At 40.8% G+C, this 18,013-nt stretch overlaps 1 long non-coding RNA gene across 3 annotated transcripts in view; it reads left to right on the forward strand.

Moving 5' to 3' along the window:
* The window catches only part of LOC138262111 (uncharacterized), a 52,990-nt gene that overhangs the window by 24,056 nt on the left and 10,921 nt on the right, over positions 1-18,013 (forward strand). For 2 of the 3 annotated variants that reach the window (XR_011199200.1, XR_011199198.1), the window contains exons 1-2: positions 15,930-16,274; positions 17,691-17,911. This is a non-coding gene — a long non-coding RNA (uncharacterized lncRNA). Of the gene's footprint in view, positions 1-15,929; positions 16,275-17,690; positions 17,912-18,013 lie in introns of those variants that run through there. The other variant, XR_011199199.1, reaches the window with a different exon arrangement.

Consider the following 18,013-nt stretch of genomic DNA (forward strand, 5'->3'; position numbering starts at 1 on the left):
AAGGGGGGGGTAATATTTGTGTTTTAATAGGAACTATTTCCAATAACTAACAGGCCAGTCTGTTTTATAATTTATAAACCTTTCACAAGGTAATCACATTTAAAACTTCTTATAATCATACCTCTGTTTGCCCTATTTTCTCTGCCTGCCCCCGTGTCACCTCTAGTCCGTGTTCAGAGGCTTGTGGTAGCAGGGGAGGCAGTAGCAATTTTTACTTAGGTTTTTCAGCACCTGAGCGGGCGGAGCCTTTGGAGGTCAGCGCTCTAGTGGCCTGTCTCTCCCAGACCGGGTAACCAATTTTTTTACGGCAATGCTGCGATCGCACAGCTGACGCGCCGAAGGCGTGCCTAAGACAAGCCCGTCTGCGCCCGTCCACTCCCAGCCGGGACCAGAGGCCAGTAACCATGCCCAAATCAGGTCAGAACGAATAACCTACAATGCAGATTTTTTACTTTCTCGTAGGGATACTTCTATACCTATAGTCAAGGAATGGGTGACAGCACACTGGATGAGCTCAGGCATCAACGACAGGACTCCCTCATATTAGGAATCGCTCTCATAACTCTTCTCAAAGTAGGTTTCTATTGATCAACTGCAGATCATTAGCTTCCCACAAGCTAGACATTTTTCTGCTCCTGGACACCCAGAAACCAACAGCACTGTTGCTAACCGAAACCTGGTTACAGGAGGGCTCAGGACCAGATGTGTCACTGGCTTTGCCATCCCAGACTGTGAGGGTTTATTCTTTTCTTTTTTCTTAACCCCCAGTTTTAGTTTTTCAGGAGCCCTAATCTACCGTCCTCCGGGATCAGTGCAATGTTTTATAGAGTTATTCCCAGAATATGTTGCTGAGTTAATTTGTAATAAGCCTAATTTTACTATTTTAAGGGATTTTAATGTACCGGCAGAAAATGAGGACATGACCGCGGTCCAGAAGTGTCTGTCCGACATGAAAGCTCCGGACCTTTCACAACTAATTACAGGTCCGACACATAACAAAGGCCACACGATTGATCTGATTTTTAGCGATATAACAAATCTTACGGTCTCTCCTTCGACCCCCTTAGCAGGGTCAGACCACTTCTTAATCGATTTTAGTTTTCCTATCCAGCTGGCTGGAAAATCTCTGCTGACTATTTCAACCCCACAGACGTTGGCACACGCTTAATGTAACTGACTGGTCTAATATATTAACCAGCACTAAACCCACTCTGAATGAGAACTTGAGTAGTTCCATAGACTCTGTAAATAACTGGATCACAAATAGTTTGGACGACCTCATAAATTACACAGTGAGGTGGGGGGACCTCCAGCAGAAAGAAAAGGGAACCTTGGTTCTCTCCTCAGTTGCAAGCACTCAAGAGACTGCAACAGGTTGGAAAGGAGATGGAGAAAATCATATAGTGCTTCTGCTAAACAAGACTATAGGAGAGGCATTAGACATTCCCATTTGGAAATTAAAGTAGGTCAAAGAATGTATTATTCGGCAACAATTGAACAGAATGCCAACTCTCCTAAAGCAATCTTTCAGTTGTTAAAATATATTGTTTCCCCTCAGCTTCTTGTAGAAGGGGTTGGAGCTTCTCACAAGCATAGTAATGATTTAGGCTCCTTTTCTCAGGATACAATCTCTGAGATCTGTTCAGCTTTTCAGGCCAACCCCACGAGTCATGTAAATAGGGAGGTGCAACCCTTTGATGAGACAGTCGGGTTCTCAGATTTCCCCCCGATCACGTCTGAAAGTGTCGTAAGATCTGTGGGCACTCTTAAATCAAGCTCTCCCCTCGATCCTGTCCCTCCAGATGTCCTAGCGCAAGGATCACCAGCAGTAGCACAGATTCTTACTGAGTTATTGAATCTGTCACTGGAGAATGGCACTTTTCCTTCTCAATAGAAACATGCGATTGTTAAACCCCTCCTCAAAAAACCTAACTTAGACCCCCTAATTTTACAAAACTATAGACCCATCCCCTGTTACCAGCCTTTGCTAAAATATTAGAACAACATGTAAATAGCCACCTGTCTATCTTGAGGACAATAATATTTTACACCCCTCTCAAATGGGTTTTAGACCCTTGCACTGTACCGAATCGGCTCTGATCGCAGTGATGGAAGGGGCTAGACGGCGTCTCGATGATGGTCAGGCGTCGGCAGTAGTGTTACTGGACTTGAGTGCTGCCTTTGATACAGTAGACCATAGTATCCTTCTCCGGTGGATGAAGGAGATAGGAGTCACGGGGACTGTGCTAATTTGGTTTAGTGAGTTTTTAAGCACACGGTCATTCCAGGTACTGGATAGATCTTTCTACTCATGAAGTTTTAATAGTAGATGGGTTCTACCTCAGGGCTTCTCCCTTCATTGTTCAATATCTATATGCTGCCTCTTGCTAAGGTCGTGGAGCCTTTTGGCCTCCCTTTGTAACCTATGCCGATGATACACAATTGGTGTTTTCTCGGACTTCAAGCCACAACTCTTTAGTCACCTTGCTTGGCCCCTGCTTAAGTGCAATTTCTAATTGGATGTCAGATTGTAAACTTAAACTTAATGCAGACAAAACAGAGGTCATGTTTTTGGGCTCTCAAGTTCCTTTAACGCCATCTTCCTCTGCTCTGTCTTCTTTGAGAGAGATTCCAGCACCCAAGGAACACATTAAGAGTCTTAGGATCTGGCTTGACCAGTGGCTAGCCATGGATCAACAGGCAAAGAAAACCTCTCCCTCGTGCTTTGGCATATTCAGATTCCTTAGGAAGGTGTTTAAAATCCTTCCGTTCGTGGCCAAGAGATTAATTATACAGGCATTGATTCGTTCACGCCTGAACTATGGGAATGTCCTCTTTCTAGGGTCTCCAAAGTATGTAAAGAGGAAACTCCAAGTGATACAGAACACCGCCGTTAGACTGCTTTTTAATATCCCCAAATATGAATCAGTTAAATCTGCATTTCTTACCCTACATTAGCTCCCAGTCGAGCAGCAAATCAAATTCAAGGCCCTGTGTTATATACATAGAGCCCTATATGATAAAGGGCCCCCACAACTGCGGTCTCTGGCCACGTTTTATAAGCCTTCGAGACACCTTAGGTCTTCATCAGCAGCTTTAGCAGCAATCCCCTCTGTAAAAAAAAAAAAGGCCAGATGGTGCAGAAGGTCCTTGTCGTATCTAGGTACGAAGCTATGGAATTTATGGACTTTATCATTGCGACTCACCGACCAGGAATGAATTTTTAGGTGGCTACTGAAAACATGGCTATACTGATCTCTTTTATATTCGCTGATAGGTTCTGCTGAAGTGCTGGGAGGCCTTCGGGTAGCTATGCGCTATATAAATTGATTTAATATAACATAACATAATAAAACCTGGAAGCATTTCAACCAGCAGTTTCTAAATCATGTTTTATGTGGAAGGTGTTCCCTTTCTATCTTAAATATTACCTCTTTATTTATGGAAAAGTTATAACATATTGTTTCATATTGTTAAAATATGGTTTGTTTTACTTTCAACATAAAAATAATTTACTTTCGGAGGAGTGATAAAGCGAAAATATTTGTTTGTTATTGAAATGGAATAATATTTATCTATGATTCTCTATGTGCCAGAGGCATGGCAATTGGTACAGCGTGGCCGGCTGATCTTACCAATATTATCCACTTTGAATTATTTCTCTATCACGGTTCTTGACTTATGACTGTGAAGTCATAGCTACTGACAAGCAAAACAAACTATACATTCAAAACCTACTTTGTGGCACTTATCATTGATCTAGATGCATGAACATAGGGCCAGCGTGATCCCAGCTACATGGTCGGTGCATTTTAAATTTTTATCTCTATCACGGTTCCTGACCTATAGTGCAAAAGGTATCATGTGTTTTGATTGGCTGGCATTAAAACTCAAAACAAACTATAAAGTAAAAAATGAATTCGATCTACTTAAAAATAAGCCAGCGGCATGAAAATTAGCACTTTAGAGTGGATTGACATCTCCAATATTGTGCATTTCAAATTATCTTTTTATCTATTACGGGTCCTTAGTTATGTTGCAAAATGTACTGTTCTCTATTATGAATTAGAAATTAAAATATATTTTTCCCACTTACTTGTAAGCAGCATTAATAGAAACCTTTATTGCAGTAGAATATTTACTTTAGAAAAAAAAAATCGGAAACTGCTCTGTCTGCTAGGACCTGCATTTGCTGTGAACCATCCCCCATCTCCTACACTGCAGAAAGGTGCGGCCAATAGAATCACTGGAAGAAATGCCCCTCCCACCTGACTGTCTGCATAAGTACCAGGCTTCCCCTACACTAAAATCCAGCGCTTCTGCAGCTCTGTTGAGTGAACACATAGAAAACTATATATTCACAACATAATTCAGGGCACTTATCAATGAGCCAGAAGAAGGACAATTGACAAATAGGGGTGACATGATCCCAGCTACATGGTGCATTTTAAATTATGTCTCCATCATTGTGCCCGACTTATATGGTAAAAGCTGTGAGGTATTTTGATTGGCTGACCGTAAAACTCAAAATTAGTTAAAAAAAAATAAAACTATTTGGAGCAATAATTAATAAGCTAGAAGCATCGAAATTGGTGCACAGGGGTGGCGTGATCCCACATACGTGTACAGCATCCATTTTAGGACATCCCTATTCCTCACTCCTCATCCATCATACATCATCCCTACTTCTCATCTATCATCCCTACTTCTCTTCCATCATCCCTAACTTCTCATCCATTTTAGGACATCCTCATTCCTCACTCCTCATCCCTACTTCTCATCCATCATCCCTACTTCTCATCCATCATACATCATCCCTACTTCTCATCCATCATCCCTACTTCTCATCCATCATACATCATCCCTACTTCTCATACATCATCCCTACTCCTCATTCATCATCCCTACTTCTCATCCATCATACATCATCCCTACTTCTCATCCATCATCCCTTCTTCTCATCCATCATTCATCATCCCTACTTCTCATCCATCATACATCATCCCTATTCCTCATTCATCATCCCTACTTCTTCCATCATCCCTACTTCTCATCCATCATACATCATCCCTACTTCTCATCTATCATCCCTACTTCTCATCCATCATACGTCATCCCTACTTCTCATCCATCATACATCATCCCTACTTCTCATCCATCATCCCTACCTCTCGTCCATCATCCCTACTTCTCATCCATCACCCCTACTTCTTATCCTTACTTCTCATCCATCATCCCTACTTCTCTTCCATCATCCCTACTCCTCATCCATCATCCTTACTTCTCACCCATCATCCCTACTTCTGTTCCATCATCCCTACTTCTAATCCATCATACATCATCCCTAGTTCTCATCTGTCATCCCTACTTCTCTTCCATCATCCCTAACTTCTCATCCATTTTAGGACATCCTCATTCCTCACTCCTGATCCCTACTTCTCATCCATCATCCCTACTTCTCATCCATCATACATCATCCCTACTTCTCATCTATCATCCCTACTCCTCTTCCATCATCCCTAACTTCTCATCCATTTTAGGACATCCTCATTCCTCACTCCTCATCCCTACTTCTCATCCATCATCCCTACTTCTCATCCATCATACATCATCCCTACTTCTCATCTATCATCCCTACTCCTCTTCCATCATCCCTAACTTCTCATCCATTTTAGGACATCCTCATTCCTCACTCCTCATCCCTACTTCTCATCCATCATCCCTACTTCTCATACATCATCCTTACTTCTCATCCATCATACATCATCCTTACTTCTCATCCATCATCCCTACTCCTCATCCATCATCCCTACTCCTCATCCATCATCCCTACTCCTCATTCCTCATCCCTCAGTCATACCAGCACATTTTCAGTTTTGGGAAACACACCTTCACACTGATTGGTTGGCAACAGCCAATCAGAGTAAAGAGAGAGAACAGCCTTCTCATTGCCTGTACTGGATGAAGACGAGGAGAGGAGGAAATACAATTGTGTGAATGTTTCTAGTAAATTCAAGGCTGTCCAGCATTTCATTTTAATCAAGTAAGTCACTGGTTAACAATCTGTGAGCTGTGGCTCACCCCTAGCAGTCAAAAGTAGCCAGGGGTGGCTCACACAGTTTGTGAACAAATGCATGCATACGTCGATCTCTGCTGCGGACGGAGATCATTGAGTTAAATAACATTGTGGAAGGAATATTGGTATCAGCAGCTCGCAAGGGGAATTGCCAATAATGAAGGCTTGCTCGATTTCGAGCACTAAAACAAAATGGTTTAATCTGCATTCCCTTTATTTTCTATTTTATGATTCGCACGTAAATAATGAAAACTAGCTCGGTGGATTTCAGCACTGTGGCCTATTTAGTAAATCCTGCAGCACCCTCTAGTGACTTTGAAGCATAGTCCTTGGGAGTTTTACTTTTCTGAGCTGCTAATTCAGAACACGAGCTCAAGGTAAATTCAAATAAAAGCAGAGGCGTAGCAAAGGTGTCATTGGCCCTAATGCAAACAAGGTAATGGGTCCCGTTTTTCTCCTCAGTGGTTATTAAAAATAACCATGATTGCGGTACAGTCCACCTAGTATTCCTGTGCACCAGCTGCACGCGCTGCACTAATGCATCTTCTTAGAGGCTCCGAGGTCCTTTTGATTTTAATGATTTTAATCATGTGGACAAATAAGGAGGTGCCTTTTAAATATGTTTTTTTAGAATTTGCTCTGTGTTTTTCATGTGATAATTTTCCACTTTGAAACTATTGAGACATTTGCAAACCACTGACCCAAAGATAACAAATATAGGCCCATATTGATACTTTTTTTGGCGCCGAATTTGCATCAAAAAATGCCACAAATGTGGCGCAAAAAAGTATAAATATGGGCCTATATTTGTTATCTTTGGGTCAGTGGTTTGCAAATGTCTCAATAGTTTCAAAGTGGAAAATTATCACATGAAAAACACAGAGCAAATTCTAAAAAAAACATATTTAAAAGGCACCTCCTTATTTGTCCACATGATTAAAATCATTAAAATCAAAAGGACCTCGGAGCCTCTAAGAAGATGCATTAGTGCAGCGCGTGCAGCTGGTGCACAGGAATACTAGGTGGACTGTACCGCAATCATGGTTATTTTTAATAACCACCGAGGAGAAAAACGGGACCCATTACCTTGTTTGCATTAGGGCCAATGACACCTTTGCTACGCCTCTGCTTTTATTTGAATTTACCTTGAGCTCGTGTTCCGAATTAGCAGCTCAGAAAAGTAAAACTCCCAAGGACTATGCTTTAAAGTCACTAGAGGGCACTGCAGGATTTACTAAATAGGCCACAGTGCTGAAATCCACCTAACTAGTTTTCATTATTTACGTGTGAATCATAAAATAGAAAATAAAGGGAATGCAGATTAAACGATTTTGTTTTAGTGCTCGAAATCGAGCAAGCCTTCATTATTGGCAATTCCCCTTGCGAACTGCTGATACCAATATTCCTTCCACAATGTTATTTAACTCAATGATCTCCGTCCGCAGCAGAGATCGACGTATGCATGCATTTGTTCACAAAATGTGTGAGCCACCCCTGGCTAGTTTTGACTGCTAGGGGAGAGCCACAGCTCACAGATTGTTAACCACTGACTTGATTAAAATGAAATGCTGGACAGCCTTGAATTTACTAGAAACATACACACAATTGTATTTCCTTCTCTCCTCGTCTTAATCCAGTACAGGCAATGAGAACGCTGTTCTCTCTCTTTACTCTGATTGGCTGTTGCCAACCAATCAGTGTGAAGGTGTGTTTCCCAAAACTGAAAATGTGCTGGTATGACTGAGGGATGAGGAATGAGGAGTAGGGATGATGGATGAGGAGTAGGGATGATGGATGAGAAGTAAGGATGATGTATGATGGATGAGAAGTAGGGATGAGGAGTGGGGAATGAGGATGTCCTAAAATGGATGAGAAGTTAGGGATGATGGAAGAGAAGTAGGGATGATGGAAGAGAAGTAGGGATGATGGAAGAGAAGTAGGGATGATGGAAGAGAAGTAGGGATGATGGAAGAGAAGTAGGGATGATGGAAGAGAAGTAGGGATGATAGATGAGAGGTAGGGATGATGTATGATGGATGAGAAGTAGGGATGATGGATGAGAAGTAGGGATGAGGAGTGAGGAATGAGGATGTCCTAAAATGGATGAGAAGTTAGGGATGATGGAAGAGAAGTAGGGATGATAGATGAGAAGTAGGGATGATGTATGATGGATTAGAAGTAGGGATGATGGAACAGAAGTAGGGATGATGGGTGAGAAGTAAGGATGATGGATGAGGAGTAGGGAGGATGGAAGAGAAGTAAGGATAAGCAGGGATGAGGGACGAGAAGTAGGGATGTTGATTGAGAAGTAGGGCTGATGGACGAGAGGTAGGGATGATGGATGAGAAGTAGGGATGATGTATGATGGATGAGAAGTAGGGATGAAAATGAGAAGTAGGGATGATGTATGATGGATGAGAAGTAGGGATGATGGAAGAGAAGTAGGGATGATGAATGAGGAATAGGGATGATGTATGATGGATGAGAAGTAGGGATGATGAATGATGGATGAGAAGAAGGGATGATGGATGAGAAGTAGGGATGATGTATGATGGATGAGAAGTAGGGATGATGGATGAGAAGTAGGGATGATGGATGAGAAGTAGGGATGATGAATGAGGAGTAGGGATGATGAATGAGGAGTAGGGATGATGTATGATGGCTGAGAAGTAGGGATGATGTATGATGGATGAGAAGTAGGGATGATGGATGAGAAGTAGGGATGAGGAGTGAGGAATGAGGATGTCCTAAAATGGATGCTGTATACGTGGTGTATTTTAAATTGTGTCTATCATGGTTCCTGGCTAAAATGGCAAAAGGTGCGATATATTTTGATTGGCTGGCGGTAAAAATCAAAACAAAATATACGGACACTAATCCATTAGCAAGAAGCTTGAAAATTGGCACATGTAAGCATAATCTCAGCAATATAGTGCATTTTAAACTGTGTCTCTATCACAGTTCCTGACTTGTAGCGTGAAGGTGCAACATATTTTGATTGACTTGCAGCTAAACTAAAAACAAATAACTTCAAAAATTAATTTGGGGTACTGATCAATTAGCCAGAAGCATAAAAAATTGTCAGAAAATCTGGCAGTGAAATTCAAAACAAACTATACTTTTAAAAATAATTTCGGGCAATAATCTACGAGCCAGACGCATGGCTTTTGGCACATAGGGGTGGCGTGATCCCAGCTATGTAGTGCAGTTTAAATTGTATCTCTATCACGGTTCCAGGTTTATATGGCAAAAGGTGAGGTGTATTTTGATTTGCTGGCAGTAAAAATCAAAACGAACTAAACATTTAGCAATTAATTTTGAGCACTAATCAATTAACCAGAAGCATGAAAATTGGCTCATCAAAGCGGAATAATATCAGCAATACGGATATTTTAAATTGTAGCTCTATCTATCACGGTTCCTGACTTGTAGGTTGAAAGATGTTATGTAATTTGATTGGCTGGTAGTAAAACTGAAAACAAACTATAACTTTATAAACGAATTTGGGGTACTAATCAATCAGCCAGAATCATTCAAATTGGCACATAAACATGGAATAAGCCCAGCAATTCTGAGCATTTTGAATTATGGCCCTGTCTATACCGGTTCTTGACTTGTAGGGCAGGAGGTGCAATGAATTTTGATTGGCTGGCAGTAAAAATCAAAACAAACTGTACATTTAAAAATGTATGTGGGACACCAATCAATTTAGCCAGTCGTGTGACAACTAGCACAGAAAAGCAGAATAATCTCAGCAATATGGTGCATTTTAAATTATGTGTCTATCAAAGTTCCCAACGTATAGGGCAGAGTTCAAGGTATTTTTTATTTGCTGGCAGTAAAAAATTAAAACATACTACAACTTTACAAATGTATTTGGGGCACTAATCATTTAGCCAGAAGCATGAATATTCCACTTCCATGTGCCAATTATCTCAGCAATACGGTGCATTTTGAATTGCGTCTCTATAATGGTTCTTGACTTATTGGTCAAGAGGCGATGTATTTTGATCTGCAACTAGCTAAAAAGCAAAACATACTAAAGAAACATAGGGGCTGATTAGGAGATTGGTGGAGAGAAACACCCATCTGCCAAACTCCTGACGGGGTGGTTGCCGCCATGCGGTCTATCTCCCACCCTGCCCCATTATGACTTTCCCACTGGGCTGACCGACGTAAACCAAGTTTTCTGCCGGTCAGCCAGTTGGAATGGGGTTGCAGAATTGTCACTGGCTCATAATAGAACAGGCTGTAAGGCTGCCGTACGCAGGGGGCACCAGTACCCCCGAAATGTGCACTGTCTGCACAGCATGCAGTGCCCATTTCGAAGGTGCTATGCAGGTGGGCCCCTGCACTGCCCATGCCACAGACATGGGGAGTGCAGGCTCCCCCAGGGCCCCCTGCACTTGTTCTCCACCAGCCTTTTCATGGCGGTTGAATCGCCATGAAAAAGGCTGGCGTAGAACAAGGTAGTAATCAACAAGGTGGCGCTGAGTTCAGTGCCACGCTGGCTGATTGCAACTTGCACCGCCGTCAGCCCGTCAGCCCGTCAGGATCCGGGATCCTGGCGGGCCTGCCCGCCAACCTCGTAATATGGCAGTCGGACCACCACAGCTGCAGCGGTCCAAGAGCCACTGCACGGCCGGCGATCTTCGGACCCACAAGCTTCGTAATCTAGCCCAGAGTCAAAATCGAAGTATAAAGCCGTAGAAATAACTAAATAGATCTACTGAAACCTACATGGCTGCAAAACTTTACATTTTGAAAGCCAGGTTGAGCTTTGGAGAGTGCTCTACTTCTTTGCTGGTTATGCTGATGGGAGCATCAAGTCTGAAATCTCCTGATGTCTCACTCAGGGTGCTCAGGAGCTGAGATGGCCAGCAGATAACACATGGCTGAAGGAAGGACAGCAGCAGCCACCTGCAGACACCCCTTAAACTTTTGAAACAATATTGGGGTAAACAAGCTAAAAGTTGTAGCAAGGCCACAAAATATGTCAGAGGCATGGGAACTGGCACAGTGTGTAAACCTGGCAGGCTGATCTTGCCATTATTTTGCACTTTGAATTAATTCTCTATTTATCATGGTTCCTGACTAATGACTTTGAAGTCATAGCTGCTGAAAAGCAAAACGGGCTAAACATTCAAAATATAATTTAGGACACTTATCAATAAGCCAGAAGTATGAAAATTGGCACCCAGGGGCAGCGTGATCCCAGCTCTATGGTGGGTGCATTTTAAATTTTCTCTATCATGGTTCCCAACTTATAGTGCAAAAGGTGCAATGTATTTTGATTGGCTGGCAGTAAAACTCAAAACAAACTATACATTAAAAAATGAATTTGATCTACTTAAAAATAAGCATGAAAATTTGCACATTTAGAATGGATTGACTTTTTCAATATTCTACATTTCAAATTATCTTTTTATCTATTACGGTTCCTTAGTTATGTTGTAAAATGCACTGATCTCTATTATGAATTAGAAATTAAAATGTCTTTTCCCACTTAAATGTAAGTAGCTTTAATAGAAAGCTTTGTTGCAGTGGAATATTTACTTTATAAAAAAAGAATAGCTTAAGTATCTGAAACTGCTCTGTTTGCTAGGGCCTGATTTTGGTGTGAACTTCCCCCTCAAGCTACTATGCCCCTTCTCCTACACTGCAGACAGGTGCAGCCAATGGAATCACTGGAAGAAGTGCCCCTCCCAGCTGACTGCATAAACACCAGGCTCCCTCCCCACTAACATCGAGTGGTTCTGCAGCTCTGTTGAGCGCACGGAGTTCAGAACTGTTTAGTGCTGCCCAGATAGCCACTTCCTAGTCTTTAAGCATGCATTCTTCATTGGGGTAAGTTTTTATGTTGTAGTGTAATGACAATTGGAAGCATTTTAACCAGCAGTTTCCAAGTCATGTTTTATGTAAATGGTGTTCCCTTTCTTTAATATTACCTCTTTATTCATTAAATAGTTATAACATATTGTTAAAATATGCTTTATTTTACTTCCAACATAAAAATAATTTACTTTTTGAGGAGTGATAAAGCAAAAAAATTCAAATTTGTAGTTGAAATGGAATAATATTTATGACTATGTGCCAAGAGGCATGGCAGTTGGCAATATGGCAGGCTGATCTCGCCAATATTATACACTTTTAATTGTTTCTCTAGCCATCACATTTCCTGACTTATGATTTTGAAGTCATATCTGCTGAAAAGCAAAATGAGCTGTACATTCAAAACATGATTTGGGGCACTAATCAATGAGCCAGAAGCATAGAAATTGGCACATATGGGTGGCGTGAAGCAAGCTATGTGGTGCATTTTAAATTGTGTCTCTATCATTGTTCCCGACTTATGTGTCAAAAGGTACGATGTATTTTGATTGGCTGACCGTGAAACTCAAAGTGAACTATAAATTTGAAAATTAATTTGGGGTACCAGTCAGTGAGCAACAAGCATGACACGTGGCAAATAAAAGCGTAGTAATCTCAGCTGTATTTTGATTGACTGGCAGTAAAACTCAAAACTAACTAGACATTTTAAAATTAATTTGGGGGACTAATCAATTAGCCAGAAGCTAAAAATTGGAACATAGGGGTGGGGTGATCCCACCTACGTGGCGCATTTTTTTTAATTTTCTCTATTTTTCATGGTCCCCGACTGATATGGCAAAAGGTGCAATGTATTTTGATTGGCTGGCAGTAAAAATGAAAATGAACTATACATTTAGCAATTAATTTGGGGCATTAATCAATTAGCCAACAGCATGAAAATTGGCTGATATAAGCAGATTAATGGTAGCCATACGGTGTGACTCTTTTACTGTACTTATAGGGCAAAATGCGTGATGTATTTTGATTGGTTGGCAGTAAAAATCTAAACAAACTATAACTTTAGAAATGTATTTGGGGCACTAATCAATTAGCCAGAAGTGTGAAAATAGGAACAGGAAAGTGTGTTAATATAAGCAATACAGTACGGTTCGAATTGTGACTATCACGGTTCTCGATGTATATGGCAAGAGGTACAATGTATTTTGATTGGCTGGCAGTAAAAATCTAAATGAACTATACATCTAGCAATTAATTTTGGGCACTAATAAATTAGTTTAATGTATTAAAATATCAAACATTGCAAAGACAGCACATGCATATACATTTACCTCAACAGTAAGGAACATTCCATTAATATGGAAAGAGGGGAGGGATGAGGAAACAAGGAGAGGAACAGAGAAAGAACAACTCCCAAGCATCAAGTCTGAATTGAGATGGCCCTACTGCAGACACACCCCTTTAGGTTTTAAAACAATATTGTGGTAATTAAGCTAAAAGTTGTAGCAAGGGTACAAAATATGCCAGAGGCATGGAAATTGTCTCAGCGTGGCAAGCTGATCTCGCCAGTATTATACACTTTGAATTATTTCTCTATCACAGTTCCTAACTTATGACTTGAAGTCATCGCTACTGAAAAGTAAAACAAACTATACATTCAAAACCTAATTTGGGGCACTTATCAATGAGGCAGAAGCATGGCAATTGGCATATAGGGGTGGTGTGATCCCAGCTATCTGTCTATCATGGTTCCTGACTTATAGGGTGAAAGGTACGATGTATTTTGAATGGCTGGTAGTAAAACTCAAAACAAACTATAAATTTAACATTAATTTGGGGCACCAATCAATGAGCCAGAAGCATGAATATTGGCACATGTGGGCAGCGTGAAGTCGGCTATGTGGTGCCTTTTAAATTGTATCTATCTTTCATGGTTCCGGACTTGTATGGCAAAACGTGTGATGTATTTTGATGGGCTGGCAGTAAAGATCAAAATGAACTATACATTTAGCAGTTAATTTGTGCACTAATCAACTAGCCAGAATCATGAAAATTGGCTACTAAAGGCGGAATAATGTCAGCAATACAGGCTTTTTAAATTGTGGCTCTATCTATCACGGTTTCCGACTTATAGGTTGGAAGGAGTGATGTATTTTGAATGGCTGGCAGTAAAACTCAAAATAAACTATAACTTTATAAATTAATTTGGGGGTACTAATCAATCAGCCAGAATCGTGAAAATTAGCACATAATGCAAAATAAGCACAGTATACTGAGCATTTTGAATTATGACTCTATAACGGTTCTCGACTAATAGGACGGGAGGTGCGATGTATTTTGATTGCCTGGCAGTAAAAACTCAAAAGAAACTATAAATAAAAAAATGTATGTGGGGCACTAATCAATTAGCCAGAAGTGAGAAAAGTGGAACGTGAAGGTGGAATATCTTAGCAATATGGTGCATTTTCAGATGTGACTCTACCTATAATAGTTCTTGACTTATAGGGAAAAAGGTGCAATGTATTTTGGTCTGCAACCAGCTAAAAAGCAAAACAAACTATAGAAACAGAGGGGCTGATTAAGAGTTTGGCATTAAAAAAAAAAAAAACACCCGTCCACCAAACTCCCGACTTGGTGCTTGCTGCCATGCGGTCGACCTCATCGCCAGCACCATTTTGTCTTTCCCACTGGGCTAACCGGTGGAAACCAAGGTTTCTGCCGGTCAGCCCAGTGAGGATGGGGCGGTAGCATTGTCGCTGGCTCATAATAGAGCCGGCGGTAATGCTGACCGCACACAGGGGGCACCAGCACCCGCGATATTTGTACTGTCTGCACAGAGGGTGCTGAGCAGGGGGGGGCCTCCACTGCCCATGCCACAGGCCCCCTGGCACTTGTTCTTCGCCAGCCTTTTCATGGTGGTTGAATCGCCATGAAAAGGCTGTCCGAGAACAAGGTGGTAATTAGCAGGGCGGCGCTGAGTTCAAAGCCGCCCTGGCTGAGTTGCACCTGCATTGCCGCCAGCCTGTCAGGATCTGAGATCCTGGCAGGGACAGCGGGAGGTTGGCGGGTCTGCCTGCCAACCTTGTAATATGGCAGTTGGACTGCCGCAGCAGTCCGATAGCCACCACAAGGCTGGCGTCCTCGGATCGCCAGCCTCGTAATCTGTCACAGAGTCAAAGTCTAGGTATAAAGCCATAGAAATAATTAAATGGATGTAAGCATTACTGAAACCTACATGGCTGCAAAACATTTATATTTTGAAAGCCAGGTTGAGCTTTGGAGAGTGCTTTGCCTCTCTTATGGTTATGACGATGGACGCATCAAGTCTGAAATGTCCTGTTGTCTCACTCAGGGTGCTCAGGTGCTGAGATGGCCAGCAGTTAGCACCTGGCTGAAGGAAGGCCAACAGCAGCCACCTGCAGACAACCCAATTAAGCTTTAGCAACAATATTGTGGTAAACGAGCTAATAGTTGTAGCAAGGCCACATAATATGCCAGAGGCATGGCAATTGGCACAGTGTGGCAGCAGGCTGATCTTGCAAATATTTTGCACTTTGAATGATCTCTCTATCTATCACGGTTCCTGACTTATGACTTATGACTTTGAAGTCATAGCTGCTGAAAAGCAATACAAACTAGACATTCAAAACGTACTTTGGGGCACTTATCAAGGAGCCAGAAACATGAAAGTGGGACCTAGAGGGCAGCATGATCCCAGCTATATGGTTGGTGCATTTTACATTGCCTCCATCTGTCATGGTTCCCAGCTTATAGTGCAAAAGGTGCAATGTATTTTGATTGGCTGGCAGTAAATCTCAAAACAAACTATAAATTCAAAAATGAATTTGACCTACTTAAGAATAAGCCAGGGGCAAGACAATTAGCACATTTAGAGTGGATTGACATTTTCAATATTCTGCATTTCAAATTATCTTTTTATCTATTACGGTTCCTTAGTTATGTTGTAAAATGTAATGTTCTCTATTTTGAATAAGAAAATAAAATGTCTTTCCCACTTGCGTGTAAGCAGCATTAATAGAAATAGAAACCTTTATTGCAGTAGAATATTTACATTAGAAAAAAAATAACATAAATATCCGGAACTGCTCTGTCTTCTAGGGCTTGCATTTGGAGTGAACCGCCACCCTTAAGCTTCTATCCCCCATCTCCAACACTGCAGAAATGCACAGCCTATAGATTCACTGGAAGAATTGCCCCTCCCACCTGACTGTCTGCATAAATACCAGTCTCCCTCTGCTCTGACATCCAGTGCTTCTGCAGCATTGTTGAGTTTGAACAGGAGTTCAGAACTATTTAGTACTACCCAGATTGCCGCTTCCCAGTCTTCAATCGCGGATTCTTCAATGGGGTAAGTTTATGCTGTAGTGTAATAACAGTTGAAAGCATTTTAAGTAGCAGTTTCCAAGTCATGTTTTGTGTAGAGGGTGTTCTCTTTCGGTCATTAATATTACCTCTCTATTTATTAAATAGTTATAACATATTGTTTCATATTGTTAACATATGCTTTGTTTTACTTCCAAAATGTAAATAATTTACTTTTTGAGGAGGGATAAGGCGAAAAAATTCACATTTGTTATTGAAATGGAATAATATTTATCTATGATTCTCTATGTGCCAAGAAGCATGGCAGTGTGGCTGGCTGATCTCGCCAATGTTAAGCTCTTTGAATTGTTTCTCTAGCTATCACGTTTCTTGACTTATGATTTTGAAGTCGAGCTGCTGAAAAGCAAAATGAACTATACATTCAAAACATGATTTGGGGCACTAATCAATGGGCCAGAAGCATAGAAATTGGCAGATATGGGTGGCGTGAAGCCCGCTATGTTGTGCATTTTAAATTGTGTCTCTATCATGTTCCCAACTTATATGGCAAAAGGTGCAATGTATTTTGATTGGCTGGCAGTAAAACTCAAAACAAACTAACTTTAAAAATTAATTTGGAGTACTAATCAATGAGGCATAAGAATGGCAATTTGCACATGAAAGTGTAATAATTTCAGCAATATGGTGCATTTTTAATTGTCTATCTATAACGTTTCCGGACTTATAGTGCAAAAGGTGCGATGTATTTTGATTGGCTGGTAGTAAAACTCAAAGTGAACTATAAATTAAGAAATTAACTTTGGGTACTAATCACTGAGCCCCAAAAATGACACTTGGCAAATAAAAGCAGCGTGAAGTCAGCTATGTGGTGCATTTTAAATTGTATCTACATATCACGGTTCCAGACTTATATGGCAAAACGTGAGATGTATTTTGATTGGCCTGCATTAAAAATCAAAATGAACTATACATTTAGCAATTAATTTGATGCACTAATCAATAAGCCAGAAGCATGAAAATTGGCTCATAAAAGTGGAATAATCTCAGCAATACAGGCTTTTTAAATTGTGGCTCTATCTATCATGGTTCTCGACTAATAGGTTCAAAGGTGTGATGTATTTTGATTGGCTGGCAGTAAAACTGAAAACAAACTAACTTTATAAACTATTTTGGAGGAACTAATCAATCAGCCGGAATCGTGAAAATTGGCACATAAACGCGTAAAATGCACAGAATACTGAGCATTTTGAATTATGACTCTAATGGTTCTCGACTTATAGGGCGGAAGGTGCAATGTATTTTGATTGGCTGGCAGTAAAAATCTAAACAAACTATAAATTTAGGGAGCGAACACTAAATTATAATTAATTTGTGTTTTGTTTTCACCAAAATGTGTATGTTTTCCTTAACATTATTTTAAAACGATATTTGCATTTTACAGGCAAAATTGTCACTCAAAACAAAAATCAAGGATTGCAGCAGTGTACTTTTACCCTAAAATTGATGATGCATCAGCTCTTAAAATAATGCTGGAAGAATTTCCTGTGACACTGAATGGGCAACCACTGAAAAAGAAGGTTGCACTGGCTGGGCAGCATGCACAGTCCTGATATTGCTGTTGTAGAATCATGCAACAAGCATTGAGGAAGGAAGAAGTGGAGAGTAAGTGTCTGTCACTTTTAAGTAGAATTTTATAAACAGCGTGTATCTATGATTTAAAAATATATAATGTTAAATGACACTGAAGTACTGCCTTTTTTACTG

Source organism: Pleurodeles waltl, chromosome 10 (assembly GCF_031143425.1).
Source record: "Pleurodeles waltl isolate 20211129_DDA chromosome 10, aPleWal1.hap1.20221129, whole genome shotgun sequence".
NCBI lineage: Eukaryota > Metazoa > Chordata > Amphibia > Caudata > Salamandridae > Pleurodeles > Pleurodeles waltl.